The sequence below is a fragment of the Haliaeetus albicilla genome, chromosome 15, assembly GCF_947461875.1.
Source record: "Haliaeetus albicilla chromosome 15, bHalAlb1.1, whole genome shotgun sequence".
Taxonomy (NCBI): Eukaryota; Metazoa; Chordata; class Aves; order Accipitriformes; family Accipitridae; genus Haliaeetus; species Haliaeetus albicilla.
The window spans coordinates 24,314,813-24,334,223 of NC_091497.1; the positions used below are offsets into that span (position 1 = coordinate 24,314,813).

The 19,411-nt window shown below is 36.9% G+C and overlaps 1 long non-coding RNA gene across 1 annotated transcript; it reads right to left on the minus strand.

Annotated features, from left to right (window-relative positions):
• Positions 1–7,174: 7,174 nt before the first annotated feature.
• LOC138689105 (uncharacterized) lies at positions 7,175–18,264 on the minus strand. Its single transcript, XR_011327903.1, has 3 exons — positions 17,924–18,264; positions 16,134–16,286; positions 7,175–7,535 (listed from the first exon to the last, which is right to left on the minus strand). It is a non-coding gene; the product is annotated as an uncharacterized lncRNA (long non-coding RNA).
• Between the last annotated feature and the right edge of the window lie 1,147 nt (positions 18,265–19,411).

The following is a 19,411-nucleotide window of genomic DNA, read 5'->3' on the forward strand; positions in this document are numbered from 1 at the left end:
TGCAGGGAGGAAGGTTATCTGGTTTCTACCTGACAAATGAACTCAAAAGGGAAATGTATCCATCTTTAAGCTTCCCAGCCCCTTACCTATTGTTAGTATAATATTGAATCTTCTCCTCTGTTAACAATGGGGAAACCGACAGAGAAACCACCACCGTTTTATTCTCCTGATGAAGAAGCACACTTGGTTTTGCCATTAACAACAGAAGATAGCGTTTGGGAAGCAGCTCTGTTGCTGCCATTGAACCTCTTTTGAGGGAGCATAAAGCCAAAGACACTGCCAGGACCCCTTTCTCTCCCACTCATGACTATGATTTTGCTGGCTTATCTGTCTGTCATACTCAGTATTTTCCTGTTTTAGCTATTCGAAAACAAGCCTTGTTGTCCTCTTTTCCCAGCGTAGCTGAGAAGCAGATTTATTTAGTAATGAGAAGGACTGGGAAATAACTTTCAGCTACACCTCAAGCGTATCTGTCAAGACTGCGTAACTTTTACCAGAGAAAGTAAGATGAATCCTTAGCTATAGCAAAAAAACTGTCATCATTCTTTTGTATTTGCTAGAGAGGAATTAGAATGGTACTGTATATAGCATTGGGCTAATTCTTACATGCTATTCACCTGTGTACATTTGTCCACTTTGATATACCTAGCATGCATGGATGATTTCCTATCTGAGCTCTTGGGATTAGAAGATGTTGTTTATTCATTAACTAGGAATAAATGATTGAACATCAGCAATCAAGATAATGGACTAAATAGGGGAACATTAACCTCTATTAACCTCTATTTTACACTTCCTATACCTTGTCTAAATTGCTTTGATCTTTTGGTAATGCCTTATGACAGCCTTTTTGACAATAGGATTTTTCAAATTCGGAAAGGATAATAATTTGTTTCTTTGTTTCATTATCCTATATAATGAAGGAGGTATAGACTGTATTTCACAAGCCAGAACCCAGAAGATATTGCTTGTTAATTCTGTAAGTATGTAATTAACATAAAGTAGCGAATTTTTTACAAGTTGAATATTGTTATTATAAAGTAACCATAGGAAAAACAAAACTGAAATTGTTTTAAATAGTTGTCCATCTGACTTACGATGAAGTATCACAGAATCTATCAGGCAAAAGTAAAATGGAAGTGCTTTTTATTCTAAACTTCAGACTTCAAAAAATCATAACCTATGATTTGGTGTAATTTTAGCCAGATGGCTTTCTGTCAATATGATTTAATAGTGAAATGTTGCATACAACTTCACATACATGCTCAAAAATTATTTGCATTTTTAGCAGAATTTTTAACATGATTGTCAATTCTAATAATAGAAAAGAAAGGACTTACTAAGTCTGCAAATAATTCCTCTGGCAAAGACAGAGGGCACGTCAGCCCTTCACTTTTCCCTTTTTTCTTTTTGTCTTACGTTTGTTGTTTCTAATACACTCACTAACAAGTAATTTATTTTTCTAGATGATAGAGCTTGGTGTACAAGGACAACCTTTTACATGGTGTTGAATAAGCAGTCTGACTATTTGGGGAAAAAAAATTATCATGATGCTACTTTATCTCTACCATTACAGTGCTGAAAGGTATTTACACACTCTGGAACTGAAAAAGTTAAGGAAAAGATGAGATAGCAGATGTCAACACTGCTGACTGAGTACCCCATTCTGCAGTATTTGTAATTCCCAGCTAGAGATGCCCGACCAAGCCAAGCCATGCTCCATGTCTGGACAAGCCTAAACCTGGGTATGCATCATCACTTTACCGCATTTCATAGTTTTGGACTAAAGGAGCCTTGGTGTTCATCTCTGTTGTGGGCTAACGCCAGTAGGCAGCTAAGCCCCTCACAGCTGCTCACTCACTCCCTACAGTGGGATCGGGGAGAGAACTGGAAGAGCAGAAGTGAGAAAACTCATGGGTTAAGAAAAAGACAGTTTAATAAGTAAAAGAAAACCAAACAAAACCAGAAAAACAACAACCACAAAACCCCAGCAAAACAAAGCAAAGAATAACAAGTGATGTAAAAGCAATTGTTCACCAGTTAACCCGATGCCTAGCCAGTCCTTGAGCAATGTCAACTCTTGGCCAACTGTCCCCCCCACTTTCATTGATAAGCATGACATTATACAGTATGGAACATCCTTTTGGTCAATTTGGGTCAGCTGTCCCAGCTGCATTCCCTCCTGGACTCCTGTCCTCCCCCAGCCTACTCACTGGGGGCAGAGTGAGAAACAGAGAAAGCTTTGACACTGTGTAAGCGCTGCTCAAAACCAGCTAAACCATTGGTATGTTATCAACACCGTTTTGATCACAAATGCAAAACATAGCACAATAGGGGCTGCTATGAAGAAACTAATTCCCTCCCAGCCAAAACCAGTATGCTTTCATACGGGAGCCACATGTGCCTCAGTGAGGTATTAGATTTAATTCTTAGGAGAGCAGGACCTAAAACCAAATCCATAGTTCACATCAAAATTAAGTCTAGACACAATTGTCATTCCAGCCTCTCTTTTCTGGATGTTAACCATAGCAGCTGCCCTGCTGGATGAAACTGCATGTGTCATTAAATCTTGTTTTGGTCTTCTGTAGAAGGAAGGGGACTGTTGTTCTCTGTGGAAGTCTAAGATGATTCCTTCAGGCTTTAAGATCTATCAGAATTTTCACTGGAAGGCATTTTACTTTTGTTTCGAAGTTCAGCATCTGTCTAAACACATGTGCTCTTGAAAACAAGTGAAGTCTCTATTACTCTGCCTTCCTAGGGCAATTAATGAGCTTAGAGGGAATATGCAAAGTGGGAAAATAAATTAAAGAAATATTTGTGTAATCCCGACAGTACCTTGTAAGTCAACAAAATCATGCTGTTGGGATCATGTTGAAGAGAGTCCCAAACTACTTTTTTCATGCACTTAGCAGATGTTTTTCCAAAAATATCTTGTCCCTCCAGTAAATATTATTTGCACATTCCCTAACCTATCTCTTTCTTTGCCAAGTTGAGCTTTAACGCATTTGCTTATGTGGTTTTCTTAATGTGAAGAAAAAGAGTGTGTGTTCATGTATCCAGATTGTATTCAACTATTTGCATTTTTTGTAAACCCCCTATTCATTTGAGAAACTGAAATAAAAAGCAAGCCAACAAACAAAACCCCCTAATGTTAACTGTTGTTATGTGTACTCTATGGCATATCTTTTCAATAACTTCTGCATGAATCAATCTGCATAGTTGCAAGCCAATTCATTTTTAGTTTCAAATTATTTTAATGTTTGATTTCATGTCTCTTTTCAGTGAGCATTTTATCAATATTTTACTTAGGTTGGTATTTGTCACCTTACTAGCTTTTTTCCTAAAAATTTCTGTAGTTATCAGATCTGTTTCACAGGTTCTGAAAAGAACAAATATGTTTAATAGTTGACCTGATAGCCAATATTCTTAATAAACCTGTGTGGTAGGTTGGTCCCAGCTAGCAGCCAAGCACCCACACAGCCACTTGCACACCTCTTTCTGCCTCGGTGGGATGGAGGGAGAAAATAGGGAAGCACGAGAGTGAGAATACTTGTGGGTTTAAATAAAGACAGGGATACTACTTGTCAAACACTATCGTAGGCAGCTTGGGGAATTTAACTTAATTTATTGACAATTAGCATTAATATTTAATTACTGATTTAGGTCTTGGGAAACTGACACCCTGCCCGACATCAGCAGTGTAGGCAGGATGCTGCCCACATTATCCACGTAAAGTGTCAGTCTCTCAGATGACACTACCACTGGTGGAACCAAGGGGTGGTGTGACTGTGGCCTGCATTCAAAAATCATTTGCACAGTTGGTTTTTGCTGCCAGATGACATGGACACCAAGTGTTCCTGGCTGTCCGCCAGAGCCATAGCATCACTGATGATCCTGTGTTCACTGTCACTGATTGGGTGAGTTGCCATATGGGTGTGTTGTTGCTCATCTTTCTAACTGCCTCAGTAAACCTTTGTTAATAAGTTGTTGTCAGACTCCATTACTGTTCAGACCATAGAAACAAATTTGACAAATATTAGAAAACCTCTCCTCCCCCTTTCCCAGGATGAATTTCGCTCCAAATTCCTCCCCTTCTCCCCGCTTTTCTTTTTTCCACTTCAGTATTTCATTTCAGATGCTTGTTGTCCTGTCTTGTTATCACCACAGGTTACACTCAGTATGTTCAGTGAGACAACGAATAGTGCAGGAGATCAGGGTCAGTACATTGTGGTTTCTCTCTGCTGCTCCTTGTTTCTCATCCTTTTCATATGCTCCAGCACAGGTCCTCCAGGGCCACAGTCCCTTCAGATGTGTAGTTACTCTGCCATGGAGTACCTCCTCTGACCTTGTTATTCCCTCATTTCCTCTGCTGTTCCCTCTGTTGTCCCCTCCTCTTCTCTCTTTCCAGTGTTTTTTGCCCTTTCTTAAATATGTTTTCACAGAGGTACAACCACCTTTCTTTATGTTCTCAGCTGTGTTCTTTGACAGGTCTCTTGGAGGCACCTGGGACCGATTGTGTCCAGTACAGAGCAGACCCTTGTCTCTTCTCACAGAGGCCACCCCTGCAGTCCACTGCTACTAAAAACTTGCCATTTACACCCAACACAACCTTTCAAATTACAGGAGTAGACTACAATGACTATAATTAACAACAGGTTGAAAAATCAAACTGGACAACTATAGAACCATCAGTCTGACCTCAATGGGATGCCACAGTCAGTGGAACAAATTATGAAGGAAGCAATAATTAAATAAAATTGAGGTGAATGGAAAATGGATAAATGGAAACAGGGGATTAGCAAAAACAGATTGTGTCGAACTGATACACTATTTTCTTTAACAAAATAACTGTTTTTATAGACAAGAGAGTTGTGGTAGATCTAATATATCTTGACTTTTGTACAACACTTGATATGATACCCCATGGGAAATTTTCACTTAAGATGGTGGTTAGTATAAGAATTCTAAATTGAATAAAGAGTTATCGTGTGTTGTGGTTTAACCCCAGCTGGCAACTAAGCCCCACACACCTGCTCACTCACTCCCCCGCAGTGGGATGGGGGAATCAGAAGATTAAAAGTGAGAAAACTCGTGGGTTCAGATAAAGACAGTTTAATGAGTAAAGCAAAAGCCATGCATGAAAGCAAAGCAAAATAACGGATTAATTCACCACTTCCCATGGGCAGGCAGGTGTTCAGCCATCTCCAGGACAGCAGGGCTCCATCACACCTAACAGTGACTTGGGAAGACAAACACCATCACTCTGAACATCCCCCTGCCTCCAGAAGCTGAGCATGATGTCCTATGGTCTGGAAGATCCCTTGGGTCAGTTGGGGTCAGCTGTCCCAGCTGTGTCCCCTCCCAACTCCTTGTGCCCCCCCAGCCTGCTCACTGGTGGGGTGGGCTGAGAAGCAGCAAAGCCCTTGGCTTTGTGTAAGCACTGCTCAGCAGGAACGAAACCATCCCTGTGTTATCAACACTGTTTTCAGCACAAATCCAAAACACAGCCCCATACTAGCTACTGTGATGAAAATTACCACAACCAAAACCAGCACATCATGTGATATAGAGATTCCTAGTGGAGTACTCAATGGATTAATTTTGTGGCTAATCTTTAATGCCTTGCTTGATGACACTGATATAGTTGATGCCAACCAATTTTTATGATGACAGAAAGTCATGAGAGGTACAAAGCAATAGAAGCACCTTAATATCTCCTGGGAAGAATGAGACAACCTTGAAAAAAGAAACAATAAATTTGATAACAGGAAGTGCAGTCCACCTGGGGAATTAGAACCATACGTCTGCTAATAGGTGATGTACTAGATGGACAACAAAGCTGATAAAGGATTTTCTTACATTGATTGATGACAGTGTGATTGTAAGTCACCGATGAGAAATGAAAAAGTGTTATCTTGAGAGGTATCAGGCAACATACTTTGGGTAAAACCAATATCAAAATTATTATAAAAGCATTCATAAAATCAGTGAGTGACATTGCTGCACACAGACTGAGGGCCACTGGTAGTCACCAACTGGGACAAAAGATTAAGGGAACCGTTTTGATCCTTCCTTCAGCAGGTTCTTAAAGGAGGTGTGCAAGGAAATCCCTTCAGTGAAAGCAATGAAGTATTTAGACTTACTAGGCTACTTCACAGGACATCTAGATTCGCACACTATGCCACCAGTCACCCAGTGTGTGGCCTAAAGGATATGTCAAATTAACTTAGCGTCTACAACAAATATGCAGAACCATGGTTCGGTGAGATTTGATCAGACCTTAGGAAGCAGTATAAGACAGCATGTGTTCTTGTTTTGTATCTCATTTTATGGTGCTATTACTTCAGGTTACATTTTACCTTTAAGTTGTCAGATACAGAATTTTCTTCCACTGTTTTCTTCTCATTTCTCTTATATTTGCAGTTACATTTTATAGGCATCCAGGTGCTATACAGACTTAGTTTGTTCCATTCATAGTCTTGCTTCTGCCTGCCCTAGTCAGTCACCCTTCAGTTAACGTTTCTTCTCAATTGCTGTAATCTTCAAACCAACTTGATACAGTTTATGTTATCGCTGAGTTAGCTTGTAGGCAAGTATTGTATTCTGTTACAAGGTCAGCTATTTCACAGTTCCTTCCTAGGCAAATGTCCAGCCAGGTAATTTGGAGATCTACAACATTACTTGAATAGTAATACTTCTCACTGATTATTAAAAAAAAAACATTCAATGTGTGGAGTGTTGCAAAAACTTTTAGGACTCCCTATTCATATTGCAGTTGCATAGTCACATATTTTCTTAAATTGGTTAGTTTTTTTTAGTTGACTATCATTTAGATATGTGAAGAAAAACTGCAGTAGCATCTTAAACTTTATTATTTCCATGACTTCAGTAAAGAACTACTTAAGACTTAAGATTTTTTTATCTTAAAAAAAAAAAAACAAAACAACTGTTAACTGTTATCCTTGCTTATTTCTGTTTTGCTGTTGTTCTAATTTACATTTTTAAAAGTCAGAGACCTAGTCACTATGCATTGTGCACTCACTGGATGAAACTATTAATCTTTTTCACTTCCTTTTTCTTTGAAGCACTGATAGTGTAATGTATACCTCATTTATAAATCGGTTACAATTAAATGTGGTGTAGGTGCCAAATAATGTAATCTATAAATATGCCATATGTTCTATCAATTAATTTATTAGAATTTATCATAAATTGCAAATCTGGCAAAACTGGTTTTTATAGAGAAAAAGGAACAGATTTTGGCCAAGATTCATGCCTCCTAAGTTTTAAACACTTAATAGTTTCTCTCAATTTTATTACATGTTGTGGAGCAATAGAACCAAATTTAAAGATAGAACAAGTAATACAGAGGGCCCGATATCTAAATTATACAAGTTTCTCAGGTTTTACTCTGGTATAGGTCTTGTCTGCTCTGAAGAGCTAAATGCCTGTTTGTAGTTGAGAAGCATTAGGTAAGCTTTTGCAGCACATACTGCTTCTGAAAGGATTCCAGGCCATGGCTTTTCAAGGAAGATCTGCAATAGAAACCAAAGCATCTCAAACAGAGATATCAGATTTGCTTCAGAACAGTATTCCTGATCCAAACTGAAAAAGTAATTTAGGTGCACCTTTATGTATAAAAGTGAGAAATTGTTTGCCTTACATTTTTCCTAATGTCAAAAGAAATAAAATTCCAGAGATTTTAGCCTTGTTAATCACCCTTTTGACTTGACAATTTATCTACATGGCTAAAGTGAGAGCTTAATATAGTTTTGATCATAGAGACTTCAGTTAGCTGCACTGAATCTGGAAACAACTAAGATACTATCACAGAATTCTTACAAAGTAAAAAGATTATATACTATCTTCATATGTCCTTATCATAGGTCATGTAATTGGGCCTTTTTGGAAGATGCTCACAGAATTGTCTACTTCAAGGAGGCACAAAAGTTTATTCTTGGAGACAACAGCATAAACTCTTCCATACATTGAAAAAATATTTTGAGAAAAACAATGAAGAAGTTGAAGAAAAGAAAAAGAAGTCATTCCCTAACAAAATATATTAGAGAGCTTAGGTACACAGATACGTACAATTTTCTTGTTCTTAAAAAAAAAAAAAAAGAAGATTAGTAGAAAACTCGCAACTTGTGCCAAATGTATCAAGTCAAGCATATGAAAGCCAGTGGAGTTTAAGTTCCCAATGATTTGTCCCATACAAGACATTAAGTGTCTCACTATTTACTACTGGAAAGGCTGACTTCTAGATATTGTCAATGTTGAGAGTGGAGCTTCTCAAGCTAGAATTATTTTAATTTAGCGGAGAAAAAGAAGACGACCTTTTTAACCATATGTTTATTCTGAACATTTACCTTAGGATCAGACGAATTTCTGTCTAGGAATATCTGGTTTTGTTAATGTTGAGAAAGAGGCTGTCAAGATCTTCCCTGAACACAAAGACAAACCTTAAGTATATCTACACTTCTTCAGTTATATTCTACTTCTATTTCTGATGGCATCCATACTTGCAGTTAGATATCTCATGTTCACATGAAAATGAGATATATCTTTTGCAGAACGGTCCAAGAAAGAAATAAAAAGAAGCAACATTCCCTACCTGCTGCTATGTAAGGAAACATCTGCTTATACTCCTAAATGAACAATTCAGTTTTATTTCAGAATTCTCAAAAAGACTTAAGCACAGGGTCTGTTTTACATTTTTACTCTTGAACTACAAAGGGAAAACAGACCTTCTAAACCACACCTTATTTTAGCCCACAGGACAGTGATTTGAACACTTATATATTTACTGCAACAGTGCATTTAGCAAAAAAGGTGTTAATTCAAAATATCCTGCTTAGGTTTGGATAGACTCAACTCCTTAAAGTATCATTTGATATTAGTGACATCATAATCTGAACAAGCTTAATAGTTTCTAGAATGTGAAGTCCTCAATACCACATAGTCTTATTATGCCTGTAGGGCTTAGGCCAAACCAGCTTTTGAGTGGAAAATGAGAAACTGAGATGTAAGGTTATAAGACTTGATTCCGAGGACAATTTCTCAGTATAGTATATTTCTTGTATTATTCATAAAAGAAATGTATTTATTATGAAGTTTCTAAAATTACATTATCAGTTGGATGCTCTATAAGAAAACATGGCGAAATTACAGTCTTAAATTAGTAGTAAAGTTCTCAGAAATAACTAATTAAATGCATGCATACATACATTTTCAGAAAGAGATCCAGTTCAGACAGGATGTTTGCATATCAAGTGTAAAATATTTAGCTGAAGAAATCTCAGAGATGACCGTGAAAAGCTAGGCACCTCATCCCACAACCTGTCACTGTCATAACGAGCAGATAAGTTCCAGTTGGTTTGAAATGAAGGATAAGACCAAGATCATTTTTCTAAAATTGAAATTAATTGCCCAGAGAATGTTTTCAATATTTGAATTAGACAGTGATGAAGATGATGATTTATATTTCATGTATGTTTTTCATTTGAGAAATGAATTTTAAATTAGAGTTTAAATAGATAATCTCAAAAAGTTTTGAAGGACTTAGAAATCACCTTGATTTACTAAGTGTCCTAATATGGCAGGCCTTCAAAATTCAGATAAACATTCAAATACTCACATCTTAATTTCAGTCTGCATTGTGAATCTTTTTGAAATTCAATAATGAAGGGGAGAATGAAAGGTGAGTTATGAAAAAAAATTGAAAGGTGAAGAAGCATTGGTAGGAGATGAGGGTGAAATGGCTGTAATTAAGAGTCTGACATTGGTAGGAAATGCAGGTGAAATGTCTATAATTAAGAGTCTGACTGTCAGGCCTTCTCTGCTGTATCAGTTAAGCACTAATAAAATATTAATACAATCAAGTGAATTACTCAGATGATGTACCTATGAAATGCTCTGAAAAGCTGAGAAAAGGCTAAAAATATATGTGAGAGGGATGAGACTTAAAGGGACAAACAGAGACATAAACCATGTCTGAACAGAAGGTGTGAAACATAATGGCATGTGAAATAAATTATGAAACTTGAGAGGAAAGTGCTATCTCATTTGTTTCATCTATTTTTTTTTTCTTTTAGTGAATGAGCTACAAAACAAATATAAATGAGTCCATGTAAGCTCTCCTGTTTTCAAATGAATAAATCAAATTATTTTAATGTCCTTAACTTGTATGAAATTAAATCAGATGACAAACAATGAGTTTGTAATCAGTATCTCATGGGAGAATCAACCTGTTTATGATACATTATTTGAAGAGCTATTGTATAGCAGATGATAGAGAATGAAAAAGGAAGAATTTTATTGAAAATAATCTAATTAGCCAATAAGAACTCTCTACAATCAATTAATCACACTGTGACTAAATAATTTTGTAGCACTCAGAAAGGTAACCATCCAATTATTCATTTTGTTTATAATTGGTGAAAAAAAAATATTTTACATACTTTCTCTAGGGGTATCAATTTATATTTAAACAGGTAGTTTGACTTTAACTCCAGAATGTATTTATATAGACATAATCACTAAATCTTTTTGTAATGGAACATTTTATTTTTTCCTCCTTCTTTTCACACTTCATCCTTAAAACTCTTAGAAAAGACAAAGCTACTTTAAAAGAAATGAGAATCTATCATCTTTGTATAGCAGGCTTTAAATTTTTTTACCAACCAAATAATATACTTGAAAAAACTTGTTCAAGTAGAACATCTACCACATAAACCAACAGAGGCCTATCAGATAAATATGTAATAAATTAGTACAATAACACCTGTTGTTGCATGTAAGCTTGTTTTTAAACTTCCATTCTAGAAAGAAAGAAAATTAAATTAAAACTTCAATTTTAGTCTCGCATTTCATTGTCACTTTTGACTGAAGCCAAGTTTCATAAGTTAATATGCTTGGTTTGGAGTGCTTTTATAGCTTTGCATATAATATTTTAACTGGGAGCAATGTGACTGCTTTTACATGACCGAACAACATCTAGTGACATTAAGCTCCTTTGCATATCTGGCCCAGTCCCTGGCTCCTATCTCTGGCTTTCCAGATCTCTCTCTTTTGTAGGATTTGTGCCGTGTTGTCCAGCCCCTTGCAGATGTCTCAGATAGCCTATGACATCTCAAACGAGAACAGGTCTTTATTGTTTAGACAGGTGAATGCTATCCATGATGTCTTTCAAGGCTTTCGTCTTAGTCTCAGACCTGTTCTGAGAGCAAACACAGATCAGGTACAGAGCAAGGCTACACTGCAGTGAGTTTAAATGAAATATAACTAGGCTGAATACAGTAAGAATCAGCCTTGTGCATACAGTCTGTGTGAGCGGCAAGTCTGAAGATTTTGATTTATGAAAGTGTTCATTGCATATGAATACCAGTTGTGGAGTCCCTTTCAACCTAGACATGTATTATAGCAGCTTACGCCTAGGACTGCCTTGCTCTTTCTCAAGAAAACTCCTTAATTGTAGAGTAAACACTTCAGATGTCAATGTCCTGCTGTTAAAAATCCTACAACTCTGAAATGTGAAATTACAAATGCTACTTGGGTGATAATGATTAATTCTCTGTGATTATTCTCTTCAGATCTATGCATATGACTGAGGTGGAAATATTGCAACTGAAATTCATAGTAAGGATCTGTGTTTGGTTTTCCTTTATGAAATACCATATTCTTTGTTCAAATATCTTTTAGGTTTTCCAGAAAGGATGGTTTCTGTAATCTTTCATCTTGCTTGGAGACAACGAACAAAATCAAACTATCTGATTAAAATGTTAACAATATTTGTTTTACCAGTGTGGCACTTTGATATGCAGCCAATTGTACTATATTGACTCTATCCTGTTCACAAAGTTTCTCTTTTAAATCTGGATTTTGTATTTTGTAACCCCTCTACATTCAAAGGATATCTGTCTGTGGATGCAAATCTTTAATGCAGAGCTTCAATTGCCTTTTGATGTGAATTTGTTGTTTGGCAATCCATCCCTTCATTTGGCCCAAGAGGATCTCACAAAACAGCTTGATTAATGGCATCTTTATAAAATATTGGGCCTGTATTCGTGTATTAGAAAGAGAAGAACTAATTATGAAAATATGTTCCCTAAAAAGGAACAGTGAATGAAAGTACCGAATACTGTCATGACAAGCAGAGATATGAAACAATAGTAAACAAGAATTTACTCCAAATATGCAACAACAACGATTAAAAAGAAGGTAGCTTTACAGTGCAATACTAATGGTTATTAGTCAACACTTAAAATATTTATTCAAACAGAAGTTTGATTACAATAATAAATTATCTGCCAGAATAATTCTAATTTTGTTCCAAGAGAAAAAGCATTGAGCAGAGTGCTAACCAGCAGTTGGTCTGAGCTTACGAAACACAAACCTTTCCCTTGACAGATAGCTATTCTAATGTATCTTTCACTCACATATCCTTTATATTGCAGAGGAATTATTTTTTTGGTCTGTTTATCATATGTAGAAAATGAAACATATTGTTAAGGTAAGTCAAAAACTAAATGAAAATAATTTCATTTTTTCTTCAATTACTTTATCATTTGAAAATCCTTTATCTGATAATACTATAGTAATATGGGATGATCAAACATCACCAAGAAAAATGTTTGGATTTGGGAATTTTATTTCCCCCCGCCATGGCCCATGCCCTTGAACAAAGAACAATAAAGTAGAAATGGCATAGGAACACTTCGGTAAGTGGATGCCTTGTGACAGAGCACTATTGGGAAATGTCTGATCAACACAAGTAGATGGCAAGGCTATCTTAGAATTTCCTATGCAGGTAACAAAAAAGAGAGCTTTTGATTAGATGGGTGTATGGAGTGAGAAACTAATTTGACCTTTGATTAAATGATCTCACTTTCCTGGCACCATCACCTATATCTCAATTATATTCTGCTAAGAGAAAAAATAAATTTGGCCATTATTTTAACTGACATGAAAGGGCAGAATAGAAGGGTTTCAGCTTTCACTAGCTCCTGCAGACAGTGAAATAGGAAAATGAGTGGCCCCTAGAATTTACAGCCTCTTACTTATTACAGGCTGTGACTGCTGCAAGCACAGAGGGGATAATCAGCTTGTCAAGAGCCTGCTGCTGAGAATGCCAACATATAATCACTTCTATTGCTTCAGAAGACTTCTTAGGAAACTGTGGCACTGCATTTGCATTTAAAAAGCCATGTTGTACAATTGTGAAGAGAGTTTATTTCAAAAAATACTGTAAAATAGTCCTTAAAATGGTTAATTCATTCTTTCCCATGAATACCGTATAAAGAGACATAAATGTTGATAATGTTGTATTGAAATGTTAGGTCAAAATCATTAGACTAGTAGATATTTGCAGGAGATAAAAATCCATTCCTTGGTGAGTATTGTTTCTTGCACAGAGGATGGTCTGTGCCATATTTACAGAATAATAAAACTCAGCGGAATCAAAACTTGTGTATGTCAATTTTTTCAGAATTTCAGAATGTATAGGATTGTAGCAATTCTTAATAGCTCAAAATTGTACTTAGGCTTTCTGGTAGCAATGAAACTCCTTAACTCATAGAGAGCTCTGTTTCACAGAGCCAAGTGCTAAACAACAGTTGCCCACAAAGTAGAAACCTTGTAAGCCACTCAAAAGAAAAATAAAGCCAGAAGGAATTTTATCAGATCCTAAGGTCTGCAAAGAGGTATCTGAAAGGTTTTAGCATAAAGGTCCAATAGCAACAATTTGTAAGGTAATAAGAAGAGGGGCAGCTTTGCAAATCACTGAAGCTCCACTGAGTTGAATTCAATACTGGAATTCAATACAAGTATAAAGTCAGTTAAAATATTGTGGGAAAGTGAAAGCGCTACGGCTAAATAAGTAGGAGCCATATACAAACTGCAGGAATCTTCTGGAGCAATCTGGAAAGGATTCACATAAGCAAAGAAGAGCATTGAAGGGTTAAAAGATATACAAAGGGAATTAGATTTCTGAAACAGGATGCTAATCTGGTTTAGCTTCAGCTGCTATATCAAGATTAGAAAAGGGGATAAAAAGCCTTAAGAAGGACAAACATTGTGAAAACTAAAGGGTGCAATCAAATATTAAATCATGCATGATTAACATGCCTGACCTAAACCATTCAAATATGAAAGCTAGGAGTAAGTGAATTATAAGCAAATTATCAAAGAAAAGGCCAGATGTTGCATTTCTTGAAGAAACTTATTATACAAGAATATAAACTGGCAAGCAATTAGTTTGTGCAGGAATTATTTTTCAGTGATTAAATTAAAGAAAAAAAGAAGAAGGAAAAGAAAGAGGAGGAGTAATTTAATATCAAAGAAACTGACACTTATTAAAAGAAGAGATTAAATCAGATACAGAGGAAAGCTTTACAGTAATAAGGAAAAAAATAACTGGGTCAATCTAGACCCCTCATTTCAGGTAGGGATTTTTTTAGATTAATTTTGATTTAACATTACAAATTTTGCAATAGGGAAAAAATCATACATGGAAGAGATATCAACAACAAATGACATTCCCTAGAGGGTTTCACTTAGAAATACGTATATTTAGAATTAAGCTGAAAAGGATACCATGATTTCCTAGGCTTAAAGTCCAAGGCAAAAACAAATTAGGTTTAAGAATACTTGAAGTCATTGTGATCTTGTCACAAGATATTATCTTTCTTTCCTAGCCATAGAAATGCATGCATCAAGTTCTGTTACATCTTGATTTTCTTAAGTTCAGAACTATACTAAACTTAGGGTAAGTTTCAGAGTATCTAAATAGGTATCCTAAAGTAGTAGTTGCAGTGCAGAGAAATAGGTAACTAAGCAGAGCCAGAAGACTGAGATGATTCAGACAGACCAAGTCCGCCATGCTCAGATTCAGTCTGGCATAGAAAGGCAATTAAGGCTAGAAACCAAAGAACATCATTATCATGGAAGTAAATACTGGAAGCAGAAAAGGTATCTGAAGTAGAGGCAAAACACACTGGCTTGAGCACTGTATCACGCTGCACAGGTATGTGGCTTTCAGACATAACTACCTACCTGGTTTGCAAAGTCCTGTGTGTGTCTACAGACATTTGTGGGGCTGCCCATAGAGCATCAGCGGCAAATAAGTTCTGTATAATTGTTGGAATTGCTCCAAAAGCAATACAGGTCAGTGCCCTATCCTTAACAAGGAACTTCTGAAGGTAGGCAACACCTAGTACAGCAGAATGGCTCATTTTCCACTACTCTAAGGATCTCCAGCACTTGAACATAGACTTAAGTGTGTCCATCCTCACAGGATCCAGGGCAGAGTCTCCTCTGAGGTTAAGGGTCTGGTTAAGTAAATAAGCCTAGAGGTAATTTTTGTATATGATAGGCTACTGCTAAAACTGATCCTCCATACAGAGGTGCAAGCAAGTGTTGATCCTTGTCATTTAAATGCTTTCAAACTTACACTTCACTCAAGAGTTTCTTAACATTAATCTATAAAATTATCTTAGGATCTATCTGATTTCTTCTATTTAACCTGAGCTATTATGAATTCAGGAATAAAAGGCCAGAGAAGGCATGAGAAAGAAGAAACCTGTTTCCACCAGTCAACATGAGCTTTCAGTTAGAAGCATTAATTGCTCTGATTTCACCTTCTAGGACTGTTTTGAATTAAACAATCATTGAATAAGAAACAAGGAATCAAACCCAGGTCTCTCTCTTCTGAGATGAAGGTGCTAGCTTTTGCTCAATATAAGCTCTTTACTACTAGCTCACTGTTGCTTTAGTCCTGCCTTTGGTGCACAGCGACTCAATTCTCATAGTGTTTGCATTCCTACATACCAGATTTCATTGTCTTGGTAGGAAGGAATGCTGCACCTTTGTCTGCTGTAGAAGGGATAGAACTGACACTTCTAAATATTTGAGCAAGGTGTGAGGAAGAAAGAAGATAGAGTAAAACTAATTATCTCCTAACCTATACATTAAGGTGGTAAAAAACCAACCAACCAAACACAAAAAACCCATACAAAATAACAAAAAAGACACGGGAAATAAAGAAAATGTTATGAAAGAAATAAAATTTAATTTAAAAAAAATAGTCTCCATTATTAAAAATATTCAGGCACAATTATGTAATCAGTTTCACATACCCACATTAATACAAGAATGTCTTACAGCATGTGAGATTCAGTTACTTAGACATAGGCATCTAGTGCATCCTTTAGGGTATCCAAGCCATCCCCATGAGGCTGGCTGCTATGATACAGGATCTACAGGAGACCTTCAACTTTCTGACATGGCAGCTGGAAGCAAAATGAAATATCCAATTTATCTCAGATTACATAAAATGTCTGGTTTTAAGCAACTGAACTCCCTCCAGAGAGGCAACAGAAGAGAATCATACAAGCAATTGATCATGTTAAGCACCAATGACCAAAATTTGTCACTTATAAAGAAAGAGTTTAAGAAAAAACTTTCAGCTAAAGAAAAAGGTTAAGTGGTCATTGAAAGAGAAAAGTATTTCAAGAAGTTGCGGTGCTGTCTAAATAAATAAACTAGAAAGTTTGGCAATTGACAACACAACACAGTAAGTCAGAAAGAGTTTGAGGAACAGCTTGACAAGGTTAAAAAATAATACTAAATCTTTTTTCAAGGTCATAGAATGTGATAAGCCAGTAAGCAAGCAAAGTAAAAAGAAGAGTTCTCAGAGTGTATTAGACCACAATTAGAAAGGCTAAATGCATTTTTTCCATCTGTGCTCACTCTGCAGAAAATGGAGAGTTTCCCATGCTGTAAGTCTTGAGAGTTCTGTTTCAGGATCTGTTGCAAACTGACATTTCTGTAGATCTTACAGAACAAGAGAATGAAGAGTAACGAATCATGCTAGAAACCTAAGAAAATCAAGTAAGCTGACCTACCAGTTGTACAACGTAACCTGTTTTAAAGCAGCTGTGGTAGCTGATGATTGGGAAGTGGAAGAAGAGACTCAACTTTTAAAAGTTCAAGGGGACATACAGGGAACAACAGAACACAAACCATAATATTTACAAAAAGGAAGTTTATGCAAATTATTCTGAAAAAAATCAATTAGTGGATACTATTAAGGTTCACTAAAGGAGTCAAAAAGCAAAAAACATCGAAATATTCTCTTTTGCTCTTCAAAAGACATTCAGTAATTCCGTCAACAGAGGCTCTCAAAGAGCCTCATAGTAAAAATGCAAAGCAATGAAGGAAGTGCAACAAGAGGCAAGCTTCTAACAGAGAAAAGTAGTTATATAAAAAGAAGGAAAACAGAATAGGCAAAAAAATTCATTTCTGTCAGGGAGAGAGACATCACCAGTAGAATTCCTCCAGGAATCCATGCTCTGTGCTATTCAACATGCCTATAAATGATCTGAAAAAGGTTTTAAGAATAGCATAATAAAGGTTGTTGACCTTATTAAGCTATTAAAAGTAGTAAAGACAAAAAAATGACTGAAAAGAGCTGCAAAAGCACAACATTTTGTTGAATGTTTGGGGCAATAAAAATGGAGATGAAACAGTGTAAATAGGTATAGTGATGTATATGGAACAAAAAAAAACCCCCAGACCAACCCCAAAATTCTTATTTTCAAACACCATGCTGGGTTCTGGGCTAATACCACGAAAAAAGATCATTCAGTTATAATAATTTCTTCCTTATGTGAAATCATCTATGCAGTACTTTTGAATGGTGAAGAAAGTCCACAATCAAATAGAATATTAGGAATTACTAGGAAAAATAGAGCGAGAAAAAACAACCTACCCCCCCCCCCCCCCCCAAGCAGAAAAAGAATGTACTGCTGAATAAGCCCATGGTACACTCACAACTTTAGTATTATAGGAAGTTCTTGTCCACCATCTGTAAAAGTAGAAAAGACAAAAACATATAGACAGAACATTCCAGTAAATATGACTTTACCTTTATTAGTAGAATGACAAAGGTTATGTACTGACTCAGCCATTCAGAATCTCAGGCTTTGTTTGGGTTTAGCTGGATCTGAGCTGGTTTATAGCTTGCTCTAGCAGTTGCCTACTAGTCAAGTGGCTGTTGCCTGACGTGCTGCAGCTGGGAGTACTGGATATAGTACAGGCCTGTCACCCCAAGGTAGTAACAGTAGCCCTATGTGTCAGCTGAGGCACAGGAATGTGCTGTACAACTTTCAAGCTCTAGCTCGTGATCCATAGAAAGGAACAAAACTCTCATAAGAAAACATACAAATAAATACATGCCTGTGAAAAACAAGCAGGGGAAGAACTCCCACTTGCCAATATTATATTCCTCTGGCAAAAGAACTCAGGGTGATGACAACTGGTACCCTTCCTCTTGTAAGAGAGTGAAACTCTCAGCCTTAGGATCCACAGGAATGTTGGAAAGGTGACAGTTAAAACCAGAGGAAAGGGTTGGTTGTAGGCAGGCAGTTTTATATAACGATATTTGTTAGTGAAGCTTTTTTTTTTTCTGAATTAATTGGGTAATTGTGCTGCTTTTGGCTGGGGTAGAGTTAAATTTCTTCATAGCAGCTAGTGTGGGGCTATGTTTTGGATTTGTGCTGGAAACAGTGTTGATAATCTAGGGAAGTTTTCATTACCGCTGAGCAGTGCTTACCCAGAGCCAAGGGCTTTTCTGCTTCTCCCCCCACCCCACCAGCGAGCAGGCTGGGGGGGCACAAGGAGTTGGGAGGGGACACAGCCGGGACAGCTGACCCCAACTGACCCAAGGGAGATCCCACACCATATGACGTCATGCTCAGCATGTAAAGCTGGGGGAAGAAGAAGGAAGGGGGGATGTTCAGAGTGATGGCGTTTGTCTTCCCAAGTCATCATCAGGCCTGATGGAGCCCTGCTGTCCTGGAGATGGCTGAATGTCTGCCTGCCCATGGGAAGTGGGGAATGAATTCCTGGTTTTGCATTGCTTGCCTGTGCGGCTTCTGCTTTACTTATTAAACTGTCTTTATCTGAAGCCATGAGTTTTCTCACTTTTTCCGATTCTCTCCCCCATCCCACCAGGAGTGAGTGAGTGAGTGGTTGTGTGTGGTGCTTAGTTGTCAGCTGGGGTTAAACCATGACAGTAATTTGGATTATTAGACTGTTAAAACATTAATTGAACTAACATTAAGTTCTGGGCTCCATACATATGCTGTGTTCCCTTTTGCCACTAAGGGGATTTGGGGTGTAACAACAAGAAAGAGCAATCAATAGCTTCCTAATGAAGAATTGTTAAACAGACTAGAATCTTCTCAGGAAAGAAGAATGAGCAAGGGAGAATATAGTGGAAATGTACAAAGTAGGGAGGGGTACTGGAAGTAAAGACCCATTATGTCTTTCTTTCTTAATACTGGAGAGAGAAGTCATCAGACAAAAAATGTAGGTGTCAGTTTAAAAAGAAACAGTCAAGTCGTGTACTTAG